This window comes from Megalops cyprinoides, chromosome 3 (assembly GCF_013368585.1).
Source record: "Megalops cyprinoides isolate fMegCyp1 chromosome 3, fMegCyp1.pri, whole genome shotgun sequence".
In the NCBI taxonomy this organism is placed as follows: Eukaryota; Metazoa; Chordata; class Actinopteri; order Elopiformes; family Megalopidae; genus Megalops; species Megalops cyprinoides.
In genome coordinates, this window is record NC_050585.1 from 6,568,176 (window position 1) to 6,587,106 (window position 18,931).

Consider the following 18,931-nt stretch of genomic DNA (forward strand, 5'->3'; position numbering starts at 1 on the left):
ACAGAAGCACAGGCGCCAGAGGGTGGCTTTAGCTCTGGAAGTGCAGATTTGGCCCACACTGTATTCTGGGAAATCCAACATCAGAATAGCACCAGAAGTAGGCATGGCCATGCTGGACCTGCAGGCCTAGAACTGCTGAAAGCATGACTATGCCCTATCCCCACTGTAACCCTAATACACACACACACACACACACACATACACACATAAACACACACACACACACACACACACACACACACACACACACAAAATCAGGGCACTTCCCCTCCCCATATTCTACGCAAATGCACACCGCCAAAAATCCCACCGAGCACTGAAACGCAAACCTGGAAAAGGCAACAGACGCGAAATCCCTGCACCCCCAAGGGGCCTGGCAGGACGTCTGAGGGATTAGCGAGAAGCAATAAACACCAATTCAGCGCGATCTCTGCAGAGACGCTCAATTAGGCGGGCGGCTTACTCCAAGGTGCGTGACGGGACGGGGAGAGGAGGAGCTGGGGGGGGGGGGTGTGTGGTGTAGACCGGCTGCGGGCCGCTGATAACCGGCTCCGAAAGGGGAGCGCACGCCGGATCAAAAACTCCTCCGCCCACGACACTCCGCTCCGCCGTCACGCTCGTGAAATAGATGCACTGAGAGAAAGACATCCTGCACGGTCAGGTACGATCAGCAAACGGTTCCAAAAGTCCAGGTGAGAGGTCTCCCGAGTGGAGTGCACCCTCTGGTTCCTTTTTAAAATGCAAGGAATTGGCTTTACAGAGTCAGTCAGCTCCTTGGAGACAAGAGATCCAGGGCTACATACATTAGCAACTGTAGTCAGAACAGGAACAGCCTGTCAGATTCAAGCATACTGACAGTAACCTTGTCCCATCAAAGCGTTACACCTTCAGCGGAAGAATTTCATTTTCCAGTGGCCTTTCCTGCGGTCACTCATTTATTATATTATTTTACTACATTTGACTGCAGCATTACAGACAGACTCTAGAAGTATACCACATTTCATTTTTAGCTTTGAATTTATTTAATAATCACAGCAGACACTCCACAAAGAGTTGTGTTTGTCCTCCGGTTGCCCAAAGGTTTAAAAAATAAATAAATAAATAAAATCACTCAGAGCAACCGATCTCTTCGTCACTTAGACAGCCGTTATGGCAAATTAAACATTATATGGTAATTGGGTACAGCACGTACCCTCGCATAGTTACGGACCTGTTGCTAAGAGACTGGCTCCGAGAGGGTAAGGAAGAAGGAAACAGATGAAAACGGCAGAGACGCTACTGCCGCCTACGGCTTTCTATCTGGTGACGTGCTCGCTGTATCAAACTAGCAGGGAAAGAGTGCAAAAGCATCTGCTCAGTGCATTGTGGGACCAACACCACAGTGTCACTCTTCTGACTTTTAACTGATAGGAACTGAAACTGATGACAAAACATGGAAGCATCATTTTAGGGTTCTCCTAAAACGTGCTACTGCAGATTAAGCTATTTGAAGACTTCATGGTCTTACCAAGAATCGGTTCCATTTTGCGTACTTCCTTATTCGATGCAGCGAGGGCACCCTTGGCGGTGCGGCTATTTTCGGAGCACAGCGGGACAACTTTGCTCAAGTGCAGCGGTGCGGCCAATTAGCTTTCTTCACTGGGAATCCAAGATCACTTGTACGTATTGATCTTTTATTGATGACTGCTCGTTATGCTCTTAGTTGTCGCCGAACCGCCAACGACAGTAGAAATGTGAACGTGCAGTATGCAGTGCACGACATCAACCCCTGTAATTCTTCTGAAAATGTTCTGATTGAGGAAGTCTGCTGCATTCAAATCATGGATGCCTTAAATGTGTGACCCTGCAAATTTGCTGAGCGCTGGGTTGCAGGTGTTCAAATGCATACAGTTTATATGGATTTAAATGAAACAGTGATGCGTGCCTGACTTCACAGCTGAGATGCTACAGCGAAAGCTCTGCATACACTGATCTTCATAGCTCGCCACCACTATGAGGATGTGAAACAAGTAATCTAACAAGCAGTAGAAAGTGCTTTTATTTTTGGCATAATGTGGCATCATGTAATCAATGACACTGGTAACATTAACAACAGAGGGAGTACATTTTTGGCCATCCCCCCTACTCTGGCTTTTCTCCATAGATGAAGAGTCCCCCCTCTTACTCTTTCCCTCACACACCATGCTCTCCCCCTGTGGGGGCGGAGGCCGGGTGGTGGGGGGGAGGGCTGACCCCATGCCCCCTGCTCATGGCTCCTTTGCAGTGAGGCAGGAACAGGGGGCTGATGGGTGAATCAGAACGGGCGCAAACGGTGACCGCTCATGCGGAAAGAGTGTGTCAGTAAGTAGATAAGCACTTGCAGGCCTTTCTCAGAGGCTGCCACTCCGCGAGCCAAGGACAAATATAGATGCTGTCTTTCTTTTTTTTTTTTTTTTGAACTCCAAACATTCTTGCCCAAGTTCTCACACCAAAGCCAGCAAAGTTTCAAAACGTCCTCTCGCCTGGCCAGCGAAGTGACCGGGCCGGTCGCAACGTGAGAAATTAATCACGCTAATCCAAGAATGCAGCGTAAGCAGGCTGGAATCAGGAGGAGGAACAGAAACTGCTGTTGCTAACATTACCAGGAAATTGTTAGGAAACAGGCCCTTTAGCTGCCCGTGTACATTAAATATTTTTAAACAAAATATCACATCCCCTGTGGTTCCTGAAAATAGATACAAACATACAAACTTAGAGCAATCCAAGGACTACATAAACACTGGCAGCAAACTGGTTAGCCTGTTAGCCTAATGCTTTCCTGCCATGTGCAATTCTGAATGTAATCGTCCAGAGCACAGGCAGTGCTGTGGTGACTGGGGTGCTGGACCCCTCTATCACCTGGCAGCCCCAAACGCAGAGTCCTGCGTTAATGGAGTGCCAACACGCCACGTCCTCCAATCAAGGTAAAAATAACGGCAGAGCATCCAACTTAGTGCCAGCCACAGGAGCCGGGCTGATAAGATGCAGCAAGCCGGACTCGGCAGTAAAAATGCAAACCCTGTAGACAGTCAACCCCCACCTGAGAGGCCCGCAACTTTTAAAAACCAAAAAAAAAAAACAAAACAGAAAAAAAAACAATTGCCAGGAACTGCAGCACACCTCAGTGTGATATGCATACCAAGCAGGTTATCCCTGGATCACGTGGGTTCCCTAATGTGAACCACGTGACGTGGTGACAATACCACCCCCACCCCTACCCCCACCCCCGGATTTTCCCCAGGGGTCGAGCCAGGGGTTTGTAATTTGGAGCATTCAGACATGTTCGTTCAACCCCAATAGGGTACTCCAGCACCAAAACCATCACACTGACTCTGACGTCTGGAGGCGTCCTGCTACAAAATTCACCAATCATCTCCCTCAAAGCGAACTGGAACCCTGCGACTCCACCGTGCGGGCAGCCTTGACGGTTAGGCTTCAGAGCCAAAAGCACACATAATTAATCGAAGGATTAGAGGAAATAAAGAAGTTTTGGATTTGAAAAGAATTTAAATTCATTCTTTTGTACAGCTGTAGGCGCACCGCAGCGTGTTAATGACCAGACCACACCTCATACTGAGCTCTTCCACTTGCGAATGTGTTTGTACTTTCAGAAATGTACTTTATTTAGAAATCGCAGAACCCAGAAGGCAACAGAAAGAACTTTGTCTGCAATGATGCCTAAGTCATACAGCGTGCAGATCTGATAAAATGCATGCATGCACATACATGTGCACAGGTGCACAGGTACAAGCGCCATGCATGTGTGCAAGTGTGCAGACATTTCACTCATGTCGTTTGCTGTGGTTGTGCAAGCTAACCAACGGGGTCAGCTGAAAGGGGAAGGAAGGACAGACTGTCTGGCTTCCTTTCTATCACAAGATGGAAACATGTGACATGGCTGTCGGTGCCACTCCTGGTCACTTCTGCATCCCCTCATTACGCTTCCCTGGAGTGCTCGTTTTGGAGGGTGCACGTACCAAGGACGTGAGCGGGGCTTGACCTCCCAGCATCACGGTTCACAGAGACAGGTGTTCGCCAGAGAGGTGTAAATATAACGCTGTGATTCCACTTCTGCCATGGCAAATTGTGACTGCACCAATTGGCAAGAACATCTGAGCGAAATATTGCTCTCTGGACCACACACAAACCACAACTATTCTTGCAGTAATATCCTTCTTTATACATAGCGCAGCTGTGCTTGACTTTGGTGTGCTGGTTATTTGTATTTGTGTGTGTGTGTGTGTGTGTGTGTGTGTGTGTTTGGGGGATAGGGTGTTTATCAAAACATGTGTATTGCCAAAGACATGTGTATTGCATTCCTGTTGTCTACATGCAGGAAGCACCCAAGTCTCTTAAATGCTTAAGGCCATAAAGGAGGACATAGAAGAGCACAATATTAACCACAGTTTCACTGTTTGTCTGTATTTGGGACCAGCGTACTGAATTTACTGTGCGGGCTCAGCAACCCGTTTCTTCAGCTCCAGCTTCCCCACTCTTCTGCAGTCGTCTGGCACCTGACCCAGACTCCATTCAGAAGCCGAAGGCGTTTATTGCTTCACAACCTCCGACGCATTAACAGTTAATATATAATCTTCCTTATTGCAGGACTGCAGTAAACTGCAGCGCAGATTGAGATTAATGATTGTCAGAGTCCCATGTGTGGTACTCGCTCCCCTGCGGGAAGTGGGTACAGTGCAGGTTTCGTTTTGAGCGCCGGGGGGATTAGAGGGTGAGAGACGAGGTCCCTGACGCGCTAAATCTCGCCTCCACCTTCCTCCCCAGGGGGAAACGCTTCCTGAAGATTAAGAGTCTGCTGACTGGATCAGCGCCTCTCGAATCCCTCAAATTAATACGTCGCAAAGTATATTTATTTATTTCTCCGAACAAAAAAAAAAAAAAAAGCCCCGTTAATCGCTCTGCGCTGGGGAACGGAGCCGGCTCCTCTGCGGAGGCTGCGACCGGCGAATCTGTTGACCGCGCGGTCGCCTCCCCCCCCCTCGGCGCCGAATCTCCCGTGTCAGCTCCGGAGTCTGATCTTGTGCTCTGTGACATCATCGCAACACCAGCGCAGAGAGATCGGAAAGTGAGCACGCCAGCATAAGGTGGGGGAGGCATGCAGACTCAGAGAAACGGGCACTTAAAGTGCGCAGTGAGATGTTCCGCTGTGCTCTCATCAAACATCCAGTAAGCTGCGATGAGGCCCTGCAGTGAATCACACTTCCTAAGAAGCGTTTTCTGCAAGCTCTTCCATTTCCTAGAGTCAACGCAGCACTGCGGCGTATACCCGCTCTCCTGCTGGCTCCAGGCCGGGATGGCCTGTGTCAGAGGCCGGTGCTGGGCCTGGGGCTTTGCATCGGCGCGTCCCGCGTTGATGACACGGGAGGGCCGTCCCGATACGTGCCTCGCGGGAACTGCAGGGGTGGAAGCGAGCTCCGCTTCCTTCCAGCCCACGTGGCACGAGGCCCCCGGAGCGTTTCCTGTGCGGGATGTGGAGCCGCGGCGCTGGCTGCTGTCCCCATCGCCCATCGGCGTGCCCCAGATCTGGAGCGGCACAGCACTGGGGCCACCATCGATCCAGCTGGAAACTGGATCAATTCCCACACACTCACCGAGTCCGCGCTCACACTGCACGCTGACCGGCAGCTAAACAATACAAAGGTAAGACGATATCAATGCATAATTTTTTTCTCCAAAGGGACACTCGTTTTTAAAATTGCATTCCAAACCATGCAATAGTTAGGCTTTGCTTCATCAGTGACACCTCCCAGTTAAAGACCAAGTACAAATGAGGGGAGGACTGTGGGAATGGGAACAGCAAGTGCAGAACAGGTTTACACCTTGTTTTAAACCATTTATCCCTTTTATTTGTACACGTTTCCTCTTTTACAGTCTTACTCATTTATAACAAATTAGTCCTTTTTTCATATCCCCATTGTTTTTTTAAACAAAACTCCGAACGTAAGAAGCAACTGGGCTTGCCGTACAGAGCATGCTCCACAACTGTTAAAATAATGAAACCCCCATGATAAAGTTAATAAATGGCAAGTTCACCCTAGCTTTCCCTCCACAAAAAGTCCTGATGATTGTGTCCACTTACTTACTAACTGTTGTTGTGGATGTTTTTAAATTCAGCGCTTACTGCCCGTGCTGACCTGTGCTGTGCCGTGGAGAGGGGTCGGCACACGGGCCTGTGATTAAAGAGGAACGCAGCAGCCCTGGGACGCCCCGCCCATTGATCTGATTAGTGGCCAGGCCATTTAAAGCAGGGCCCGCGGCGGGGGGACCGTGACCTGGAGAGACCGCGCACGTCCGTGACTCTCTGAGTCACCCATCCCCCGCCCCGTCTTCAAACGGGGGCCCACCTCCTGTCTGTCGCCCGTCGCCTCCCTCCCCCCCCCCCCGCCACCATGCCGATCGCATACAGGGCCCCCTCCCCCCACACCGGATCAGAACCCGGGCCGCCGGGCCAAGCAGAACCCACTCTGATCGCTCCTTTCATGAGCCACAGAGGACCACCAGGCCATGAAAAGGAGCGGGCTCACTTCAGGATGACATTTATATTAGAAGGGTAAATAATTCATCACCGCGCCACGCAGAAGAGAGAGCCGCCTTCACGTCCAACAAGATCCCCCGTCCCCTCGAGTGGAAAATGAAGTCAAACACAGTTGAACTCCGCTACCTGATGAATACTAAGCGGGCTCAGCGGGGGAGGCGAGCCGCTGAATGCAGATCCTCCCAGCATCCTCCCTGGCGCCATCCGGCTGAACCTTCCTCAGCCTCCCAGAGCTCTCCTCTCTAAGGGGCAGGCTTACCCCAGAACAGCAGAGCTGTTAAAAGGAAGCACCGAACGGTTGAACAATAACAACAAAAAAATTGTTAAGGCTGGGCTGCGTGACGCTCGAGCTCAAGCTAACTGTAGCTGTGACCGTTGTGACAGGACGAGTCAGCGTTCAGCGTTGTTGCCCTGTGCTGTATTCGGGTCTTCCCAGCGTTGCCCCCCCACAACTCCGCGTGGCTCCGGCTGAACCTTCCAAAGCCTCCTGAGGTTTACCTCTCTGAGGAACGGGGTTGCCCCAGAACAGAGCACGCAAGCAAAAAAGAGAGCACAGAATGACTGAATGATGACAACAAAAAAAGGTTTCTGAGGCTGGGCCGCTTAGGCTCAGGTACCTCAAAAGAAAAATCTCTAGCAGCACGTAAAAAAAATTACGATCGGCGCTCCAGCAGCATCCGATTGGTGGAACGGTTTGAGGTTTCTCTCCGCGGGCGCAGCTGAGAGCGTGCCTCTACACCTCGACGGCCCACACAGGCACTCTACCGGCTTCCTGACACCTGTGAGGCTCCGCCCCCCGGTACTGTTCACACCCGTTTTACAGCGACCTACATTTCTCTCGCTTCTGCCTTCTAGCATTGGATACTGGAAGTGACTGTACGACAGATGGTATGCTGAACGCTGTCGACATTACATTATCATCATTTAGCAGATGCTCTTATCCAGAGAGACTTACATAGGTTACGGTTTTTACATGTTACCCGTTTATACAGCTGATATCTCCTAAGGCAATGCTGGGTTAAGTGCCTTGCCTAAGGGTACAGCCCAAGCAGTGCCCTCAGCAAGGAATCGAACCGGCAACCTTTCAGTTAGTAGCCCTGGCCCTTCCCGCTATGCTACACTGCCGCTCCAGCCTAGAAATGTAAGTTTGACAAGTAAAGGGTATGATTTTGCCATTCACTTTCAGCATACCAAAAGGCTAAGAATAACCTTACAACTGGAACAAATCTTTCAGAGCTAGCCTTCTGCCTGTGTTTGCCGTTTCTAAGCTTCTCTGAGTGTTGCAGAGGAGTGAATATGTCTGTTAAGTGGGCTGTCCTTAAGTCACGTCATGAGCTGGGAGTCGTCCAGCGAGCCGTTGCTCGCATTTGATCTGACAGATATGTAGATGTGGGAACCGTGAAGATACCTGGGAGATTAGGTGCCCTCGTTTTTTCCCTGAGAATACATTATTTATCCACAGGCCTCTCGAGATGCATTACCCCGCCCGGAGACAGGAGGCGAGCTGTCTTATCAGGAGATTGTCCCGGGGGCGAGGGGCGGCAGCCTGGCCTAAGCCTAGGAGGTGAGGGAGAGGAGATGGGCCGGGGGAGGGGGGGGGTATGTTTGGCGAACGGCTGCCAAGCGCATTAGCCTGGCCGATCCTGAGATAGGGGGAGCCGTGCGGGATGCTAATGGCCCAACGACCCCGCAGGCCCATCGCCCGAGCCGGATATGTATCTGGAACCCCTGCCGTCCTGCAAGCTGCTGCCACTGCCACGCTGTACAGAGTGAGAGAGCGGAGGAAAGAAAGAGAACAATAGAAAATAAAGGACCACCAGCCTTCTTTTCATTGTGTCTTTGCGCCGTCGTTACCATGAATTATTCACCCCGGCAAAGTCGTTTGTGGAGGGAATTGAACACAAAACAGTCCATTAGCATGAGGCGGGGTGGGGCGGTGGGCGGGGGGAGGGGTGGTGGTGCCTTGAGAGGGATGCTGGACGAGGGCTGGATCTCACCGTGCTTTTACGCCTCCCCGGTCCTCCCCGCGCCTGCACCTCACTGCCCCCTTTCAACAGAACTCGACTCGGGGAGGGGGCAACGGCTCACGTTTTTATGGTGAGATTAATGTTCTCGGGGGTTCCAGCAGGCCGCTGAGACTCCTCTCCCCAACGCAGCGCGGCGGCGCTGGCTTTATGCAGGAGTGGGATGCTGGTAAAGCGCGCTTAAAATTTAATAAGCGCCAAACGGAGGGTGGCGTAATGGATGGGCAACATAAAGAAACCTGGCTTATCCCCCCACAGTTACAAGACAAAGGTGTGCCAGTTAAACAAACTGCAAATACAGCACAGATTGATATGCAACATTACACCTTCGTAAGTGACCTGTTCACTCACACACTTCCCCAGGACAAAGCCACAGGAGTTGTTAATAAATTTATTGACAGAGAGAGCGTGGTGTGTATACCCATTTGTATGACTAAGACCCCGTGGCCAACACAAGTGAATGTTTTTCTCCCCTCCTTATACTTCCTCTCCAGCTTGCAAATTGCCCTGGCCCTTTTGAGGCACATATGCATATTTGGATTGTCATTTTTTGCAAAAATAACTCTTCTTGAGCTGTGGGTAGGGCTTTCTGGTAAAGAATAATTCTGCAATCAGTATCTTATCTATTGAACCAGAGGCTGTTATAATCAGACACATTCACTGTGGTATTGAGCAAGCAGAGAGATAGCAGAAAAAAAAACACGCGCGATCAGTTCTGGTAAATGCAAATAGCGCTAATGGTTTGATTTCCCCTTTAAAGCAGACTTTCAGCAGTATGCTTCAAGCAGATGCACCAGGAGCTTGCGAATAACGGCTGGAAAATATTCTTTGAGAGAAACCAGGCAAACAGAAAAGTGAGACTCTGAGCATGTGCGTGCTGAATGGATTGCCGATTCCTCTCTTTGTACAATAGACTTCGCTCTGATACTGGGCAGCCTGTTCCTGGCTCAGGGAGCGTCGTCACCCATCTGTCACACCCAGCACTGAGCTCCCCCACCCATGCCAGCTCCCTCTGATAACACACAAAGCCACCAATGCTATAGAGTCTGTCACCTCCTCTCTCGCCAAGCAGTGAAGGTCACAGCTGGGCTTTCGCTTGCAGGGTCCTCCCCTCATACCGTGTGCAGAAATGTAAATACCCCCAAAAGAGATCACTGCTTGCTTCTGCGTTTCCGTACTGAACGGCTCGCTAACCCCAGGCTGTTGCTTTTGCAGTCTTCACTTGGCCTCAGCGCCTTCACGGCGGCTTTAAGTCTGCTGAAGTCGACCGTCTGCCGCGCGCTTTACTCTGTCCTGGTGAAAATGTGACGAGGCACAAAATGAACACAAAAAAAGCAGATTAATTACTTCATCGATTCAATTGCTCCATCGGCGGGAGATGTGAGGAAACTCAAGGCACGGTGTTTAACATGCAAATCCTTCTAACTGCGCACATTCAACAGAGTAGGAGATAATCTCTTCTGCTCCTTCACAAAGAATGGCTCTTGTTAACATATGGGGAATGTATGTTTCATGAAACTATGTACATCCTTGCTTCAGTCAAGATTTGTGAATGACACAGTGCAATCATTTATTATTGGCATTCTACATCAACCCCCAAGTAGGTCATGACAATTAGGGTGAAGTTCTCAAAAAGATTTGCAAAGTTAATTACATCTGTTCAGTGCCAGTTAATTAGCTGTCAGAAGACCTTAGCTTCACTGTGTTATATGTATTTAATATGCAAACCAAGGATGCAAGCAAATAAATGACTCCCTGAATGAAGTAAAAACTAGGAAATCATTCAAGGCTTGCACAGCCAGTCAGCACCCATGCACGGGTGTCTCACTCAGCCACTTGACACCCACGTACATGTGCCTCACTCAGCCAATCAGCGCCCACGTGCGGATGTCCCACTCAGCCAATCAGCACCCACATGCGGACGTCTTACTCAGCCAATAAGCGCCCACACACAGAAGGCTCTCTTAGCCAATTAGTAAGCATGCACAGCTTTGCCTTTGCAATGTAGAGAATCCTGGGGAAGATACAGGCATGTGGAGAATATGAATAGGCTGAAAACTGCTTCTGTGCCAAATGATCTTTTCAAACACAACCAGAAACTTTACTGCACATCATTTCTACTGCACGGAACCAAACATCATGCAAACAAACTCCAGACAAATACAACAAACTTCAGCTTAAGCAGGATATCTACTGAAAAAATACAATTACGGACATCCATATGATGAATGCACAATGTCACTAAGACATAATAAGACAGGACAAATATTACTAGTGTGCATCAGCTACATTCACACAGCTGATTGGTGGAACTGTTGTGCAAATTGGCTCTGCTTGTTGTGCAATCCCCAGCGGGGAGGGGGGAGGTTGGGGGGTGGGGGAGCGGGTCAGGCCGCAGGTCGCGCGGTCCCAGCGGACAGCTGCCGCTCCCGGGCCCCACCCCTCTGGATCCCGCTGACACAGGAGGGAGGGCGCAGCCTTGCACGTGTCGTGCCGGCTCAGCTGCTGTGGCCTCTCCCAGTGCCCCCCCAGCCTCGTACAGCGCCGCGGCTTGCCCCCGTTACACAGCAGCAGTGCCCTTGTTTCAGAGCGTCCCAGCACAGGCAGGGGCCAGCGCGGCGGCCAGGCCACATTGAGCATCACAGAGGCGCACTAATTCATCAATATCACAGCAGCAATCTGCATCCAGGTACACAGAGTCAGCCACTGTGAGCTTTACGTTTTTAACAGACTCACTTCCAGCCTGGTCTAATATATATAATAATTATAATAATAATACATCTATAAGGCACTTTTCCTGGCCACAAAGATACTGTAAAGCATAAACAAGGTAAACGAGACTGTACGTAAAGACAAATGTATGCCACATTTAAGACTGTTCACTCCTGCTTATGTAGATATCTATTTACCTTTTCATTTCAGCACATAACGGATGGGTAATTTGTCCACAGTGTGCACCTTCACAAACTGCACATGCCATTTAATTTGCTAATCAAGTGGACTTCAAGGTCTCCTGTGAGTCTGACATATTAAGTGGAAATAAAGAGGCTGTTAACATATTCATGCCGGTTTGCAGACCCTGTCAGCTGTTTATAAAGAAGGATGGGGGCACACCAAGGAGAGGCGAGGACTCCGAACTGCATTCATTTGCTGATAGACGTCTCCTGACTGGGCCCCAGCCCTGGCTCTGCGACAGTGGCCTGATTAACATTACCCACGCTGCTCAGCAACTGGGCCCCCGTCCGCACGCCGATCACTTTAATTGGGCTGGGGAGAATCTCCCGCCTGGGCTGCTCTTCTCGCCGGCTCCTCATCTGTGGATGGAAACAAGGGTCCTGTCTGCCCCCGCGCCAGACTCACACAGACCCGAACTTCGGCCTTTAAAGCAGAGTCGGGGTGCCGCGGGGTACCGCAGGGCGCCTCGGGGTGCCGCGGGGTGCCGTCCTGGCAGACGCGCTGCGCCGTGCGGCGACAGCAGCCACGGCCGGAACACAACGCGGTCACAGCGGTATGAAAGGAGCGCGGGAGAGGCGAGGGCCATGCTGACGCCCGGGCTCCTCGCTACGACTTCATTACGAGCTGAGCGTGATTCAGACACTGAGTCACCGCTGCTGTGCGGCCGCCGGCTCTCCTCACTCTCCCCTCTTATCACAGAGAGGGTCGTTAAGGCACAGAGCGCGCGGGGTTGGGCCGCCCAGCCAAGGGGCAAAGGTCGTTGGGTCGTCACCCCGGGAGATGAGCGCTGCCCCTCGCCGCGGACGACCCCGATGGTGCAGCCGACCTGGCTCCCACCCTATTAGGCGCTCAGTCTCTGTTTTAAATCCTATCAGAATCGACAGCACAGACGAACGCATAAATAAGACATGGAGCCACCTCTTTGTATCCAGAGAAAGGCATCTGCAACCGCTCGTCCACAGCTAGCTTTCATCATTGTCTTGCTACAAATTAAAATCAGCTGCAGGAAGATTATAAGCTTAAGACAAGCAGCACAACATACAAGTGACCCTCTCCTGAGCGGTAATTATGGAACCTACTATGGGAGCTGCAAGAATGATGCACATAACAGCACTTTACAAACCACTGCTTTCACAAGGCCGGGTGTCTCGTTCACATATCCACAGCCACGTCAGTGGAGCATAATGGCTGGTGTACCCTTGTCAAAAAACCTACTCTAAATACCACACAGCGAAATGGCACATATGAAGCAATTTAGGGACACATATGTTCTCAGAAATTACCTGATAAACCGTGCAGAAAGAAATCTCATTAGCTTCTTTGTGCCAAACAATGAAACAGCAAAAACAGATTAAAAAGACATTTTTCTCACGTACTAGAACTCACAAGGACGTGAGTCAACCCACGTTGTCAGTAAGGCAAGGAACAATTTTTGACTTCCTCTCTAAAGATTGCACACTTGGTGAAAAAGCCCTGCAGCATACAGCAGTTCGGCATCCTCTATGAAACAAACACAACTGAAAAATGATGCGCTCATACAACATGCAGCGACTAAATCCCGCCATTAAAAGTGGATGGGGCTCTAGCGTTCTAGGGATTTGGAGACAAGCCGGGTAGATGGGACAGACCAGTCCACGTTTCTGTTCCGGAATTAGTTCTTCACTTCTCCCTCTCCGCAGATGACTCTGACACAAAGCAACACGTGCAGGTTACACGGGAGGACAGGCTTAGGCCGGCAGTCCGAGATCACTGAGTCATCCGCACAAAAAAAGAAGAATCGCTAACGAACAGCTCGGCAGATCTCACGCACAGGGTGTGATGTTAGTCACGTAAAGGAGAGGTCAGGTTGTCAGAAACGAACACGGTGCAGCATACTAATCATTTAAAAACAACATGCAACACAACGATCGCATGTTCACGACACTCAAAGAGGAGCCAAAGCTGTTAGTTCAGCAGCAAGTTGTTAATCCAAAGTACGAGCCTGTGTTTCACTTTGGAATTAATACATTCTGGGTCATTTAACATTGTAAGAATCACATCCTCTGCACTACTCCGGGGGTGGTATGCAAACCATCATAATTCTTTAAATGCATTTACACAGATACACAGATTTTCCACAAAGAAAATACATGGAAATTCAATGTGTTTTTACTGTTGTGAAATACTTCCAAAGATATTGTGTTTACTAACTTTCATGAACAGCATTTTAGTGATAGTTAATGATTACACCCAAGATATGACTGGCTATCACTGAGGTAAATTTGAACATTAATTAACCATCACTGAAATGTTAAACAATTTTGTAACTATAAATCATTACTTTTTTTAAAGTATACGTTTCTTCTCGATTATAAATTGCTCCAGCAACTTAAATTTGTAATGAAAATAAATAACGACACAAAGAAAATGAAATGAAAAAACTTCACATAAGCTATTTCTGTAAACAAGAGACAGAAGTAGAGAACTAAACCCACTCTCATACTGTTGTAAATCTTAAGTGTCTGTATCCTTTCTGCAAGAGTGTATTATTGTGACCACGATCGACCGGTCAAGGTGAGGGAGGCTTCACTGTGAGGGCAGTCAGTAGATTTGGCATCCTGTCCTGTCAGTACTGAGAGGCACTGTGTAAGACAGAGCCTTAAAATGAAAGCAGACGCAGCTGTAGCTGTGGCTGTGGCTGTGGCTGTCAACGGATCCGCCACTCTCTCTCTGCTTGGGGTGGGAAACAGGCCTTTCCTCCATCATTTTCACTGCTCTAACAAGCCCAATTTCCAGCGGGAGAGTCCTGATTAAAACATGACTCAAACCGCAGTTGAACCCTCTCTGGAGCGACACGTGTGTACTCTTGTGCTTTCTCATAAAGCGCTGCAGGAATGTCACAATCACATTTTAATCAGGCTCAAAACTCGCACGCATGAATAATACATGGGGAAGCGCGGTTTTTGTTTCATACTGTTCATCGTATTCGATTTATCCCCCACCCCCCTTCACACACACAAACACACACACACACACACACACACACACACACACACACACACACTCACACACACATACCTACAAGGTGAGACCTTGTTCCTTTCTGATCTTTGTGGATATGATTTCATTAGGAATACCCTCTTCTGGGCTCCCCTCCGATTTGATATGGTTATGCAAAACAAGTCAGTCCGTTTTTGTTGGTTCACAAAACTGCACCGTCTATTTTTGGCAGTTAAGAGAATTTTTATTTTACGTTATTTATTTTATTTGATTTCACAAACACAAGACTACTTTCGGCAAGTGAATAAATTAGTACTATACATATATATATATATATATATATATATATATATATATATATATATGTACACACACGTTATACACACACACACACGTATACAGTACCAGTCAAATGTTTGGACACAAAAGTAAAGACATTAAAACTATGAAATAACACAAATGGCATTATGCAGTGACCAAAAAACATGTTAAATAAATCAAAACAATCTAATATGTTAGATTCAACAAAGTAACCAAAAATATTTTTTTTTTAATATTTTTTTTGGAAAGAAACTGATATATAGATAAATATAAATAGTGAAGTTGATGTCTAAGAAACAAATTTCAAGCATTTGTGTGTATATACACACACATAGATACACACTCGATTAATACCATTGTTTACTGAAGGAAGTATCTCTCTTAAAGGCACAACAGCAGGGTCGCGTACAGGATTCAAACGTGCTAATTTCCACTCAAAAGTCACTTTAAAGTCATTTTACCATCATGCTACATTGCTGCCTTTCTGTTGCACTTTCTAACCTAAAATTTGGTCTTTACATTTTATCTCCTATTTCCCACGCATTGAGGCAAAGTTCCCCCGCCTGGCGGGTGGCTGTGGTGAGTAACAGACAGGCGTACGGTGTGAACACAGAGCCGGCGGCGCCGGGTACGCGTAGCCGCTTTATGCGCTGGGCTAACACACTGGCACCTGCACCCATCCCCTGTCTTTGAACTGGATCCAGGTGCCACCTGGGCCAAGAGCACCTACCCTTCCGGGGAGGCCCCGCCTGTCTCCTGCCGCTTACTGACACCCCACACGCACAAACACTCACAGGGTCACTTCTGATGTACTGGGCTGAGGCACTGGTCAGCCCTCCTGTTTGTGGGCACCATTAACGGCGGGTGCTCCGTCTGCAGAGTGTGAGAGACTGGGTCCTGTAACTCGTCACCTGAGTGACGGCCATGTGACCCGCTGGAAGCGGTCCTTCGGCTCGGCCCGTGAGATATTTCATGGGAGCTCCAGGGATCTGACAGAGTGTGACATTTATCTGGTGCCACTCACACATTAGGCTCCTGTGTAAGTAGCACTACTAATCAGCACTTTATGCTGCAGAGACCAGAGGGACACTCAACAAGCTATCATGTGTTTATTTAGGCATGCATGTATGTGCAGTGTGTACATGTTGAGCGTGTGTGCGCGTGTGTGCGCGTGTGTGCGCGTGTGTGTGTGTGTTTGTGGACACATGTGCGTGTCTGTAAAAACGGGTGCCTGTGCAATGCGTTTTGCATCCACGCAGTGTTAGTGTGTGGGTGGTGTGGGTGGTGTATGTGTGTGTATGCATACACACATGCACACATTCAGGGGTGCTTCTGTCTTTCCCCAGAACTCAATCAAACCAAGTAAGAGAGCTGTCTCTTGAGCAGAGCAGTGTCATTTCAGGGCTGTGATGTTCGTTTCCATACCTTAAGGGGCAACACACACACACGCGCACACACGCACACACACGCACACACATGCGTGCCAAAGCAGCATGATTCATTTGAAAAGCCATGTGACACTTCTTAATTCATTAGCATTTCCTGCTTTGAATGCTGGAATAATGCTGTTAGACAAAGCCTCAAAATCCATGATGTGCTGGTGGCAAAAGCCCAAACAGATTTTTCTGCATCTTTGCAATCATTTATCAATTTATACATTCATCCATTTATGTATCCATTTATTTGGCTGGTGGATTTTTTCAGGATGACTTGAACCCATGCTGACTGGGGTAAGCTCTTCATTTTATTTCTCAGCATCTGGGAGTTCTCATGAGAGGTCCTTGTGGAGGGGAGTAAAAACCTGCACCAAGCCCCCCCCCCCCCCCCCCCCAAACACAAACACACACACACCCAGACCCACAGACCCACCCACCCTCGGTCCACATATAGCTGTGGGGGTTTGTCAGGCAAACAGACAGCACCTTCCAAAAATGGGAATGCTGATTGCTGCGAGTCATCGCCTCAGACCAAACCTGAGGCCATTAGCGTCCCACATCCTCCACTAACGGCACGCGTGTGACTGTCAGGGCTGTCGGAGCCGGAGCCACAGGAGCAGTCGCACCGGAGAAACACGTTCAAGCTTTTTAGTGAAAGGCTGGTGAGGGGAGGGCTACATTTGCAGCTGAGACAGTTAAGCGCCACAGTGCAAGTCCACTGAAAGGCTTATTAAACAGTCATTCGCTAATTCTACGAATAAATGGTAAATGGTAAATGGACTGCATTTATATAGCGCTTTTCTACTCATTTGAGTACTCAAAGCACTTTACAGTTATATGCCTCACATCTACCTACCAGTGGCAGAGGCTGCTATACAGGCTTACCAACTGGCCACTGGGAGCTGTTGGGGGTTCAGTGTCTTGCTCAAGGACACTTCGACACTCTGCCAGGATGAGCCAGATTCGAACCAGAGACCTTCCAATCCCTAGTCGACTGCTCTATCTTCTGAGCCACTGTCGCCCCCCTATAAACAGGATAGACTGGAAGGACAGACTGGAACTCTCATTTTGAGATGGAGGGGGTTACAACCTATTTCTTGTGTGTTTCTTTCCAGGGCATTCAGCAGACGCACACAATCAAGATAAGAATGCTGGAATCCACAGTAGCCTTCAGGATGACAAACACGGCAGCCACAAGATATGCTGACATAACCTCAAAGCCTCGCCTGCCAAACAGAGGCGTAAAAAGTAACATGAACAAGAGAATGACATTTCAGAAGTCAGAAGCCATTAAAGCGAGACACAAGACTAATGGCACTGAGTGTACCAACAAGGCCGTTGTGGCTATGAGCAACCAAACCACAGCAGTTATTTCCATCTCTCTCTCTGTCTCCATCCCCCCTTTCGAAATGTCAGTATGTCTGTCTCGGTCTCGGTCTCTCTCTCCCTCTCCTAGACGACAGGGTGTGGGGTGTTGGTCGTGACGGTGTCGAGGTGGAGGAGCTCTCCATGACAAACCCTGACGGGATCGCACCGAGGCACCGAGGAGCTAAAGTGTGTCTCCCATACACGGGCCGGTATGATTCTGCCTTCAGCAGAATGTGAAATGTATTTGCACGTTAGAAATCGACACCAGAAAATTTCTTCCTCATACTCCTACTCCTACCCCAGAAACCACTCAGAAGGCTGGTCTGTGATCTTCCATTCATGTTAGCTGTGATAGCCGAACGGCACGGCTCACACAATTCCAGCCCGGGCCCGGGGGTCGGCCTGCCCAGGCGAGTCGAACCAGTTCCCACCCTAAACGGGCGGACATCGGCAGGCACCAGCACTGAAAGCATACCGAGCTGGACCATCACAGGGAAAGGAGAAAGACATGTATCAACAGCAGGGTTGCGGAGGACACCGCAAATGGCAACGCAACAATTTCAGCTGTCAATAAGCACAACGCGTGGGGGGAACTGTAACACGTTTCACGCGGTCGCTGCAAACCATTTTGTTGGAGTGCCTGAGTAAGCTTACAGTAATGCAGCAGTAGAGTCCTGCTGCAGAGACGGCATCACGCTCTGGATGCATGACCGCGGGGGGGGCCCTGACAGTGTTGTGCAAGTTCACACTTCACAAGAGCTAGCTCCAAGTTAAGTTCACACAGATTAAAATGAACAAGTTCACGTTCATAGTACACAATTTTCAATTTTGAACAAGTTCACAGCGCCAGTTCATTTCTTACGTCTACATGGGCAGTGATTTTTACGTGGGATATGGGCAGTTGGTTGTGAGCAATCTATCTGATGAGTTGCACTAATAAAAACGTCTAACGTATGGAATAACGCCGACCGTGTTTATTCATCAAGCAGTAACGTTAACACACCCAAGGATTCTGAATCTCGCGCAAACCTGGACGAGCTGACATTCACGTTCTTTAGTTGCAAACGGATGTGTTCGAGTTCACCGTTCACCGAAAAAATGAGCTCTTTTAACGCGTTCAAACACTGGGCCCTGACGCCGCTGCCTCCTGCGAAACTGTCCACTTCAGACGCACCGCGGTTTTAGCACTGCGCGGCTGCTGCCACGGCTCAGCGCTGCGCTAGCACACAGCTTCCTCTCTGAAGTCACACAAGCGTTCTCCGCTGAGAAAAAAACAG

The 18,931-nt window shown here is 49.1% G+C and overlaps 1 protein-coding gene across 1 annotated transcript in view; it reads right to left on the minus strand.

Moving 5' to 3' along the window:
• The window catches only part of cblb (Cbl proto-oncogene B, E3 ubiquitin protein ligase), a 69,027-nt gene that overhangs the window by 33,183 nt on the left and 16,913 nt on the right, over positions 1-18,931 (minus strand). The gene's annotated exons all lie outside the window — the stretch shown is intronic.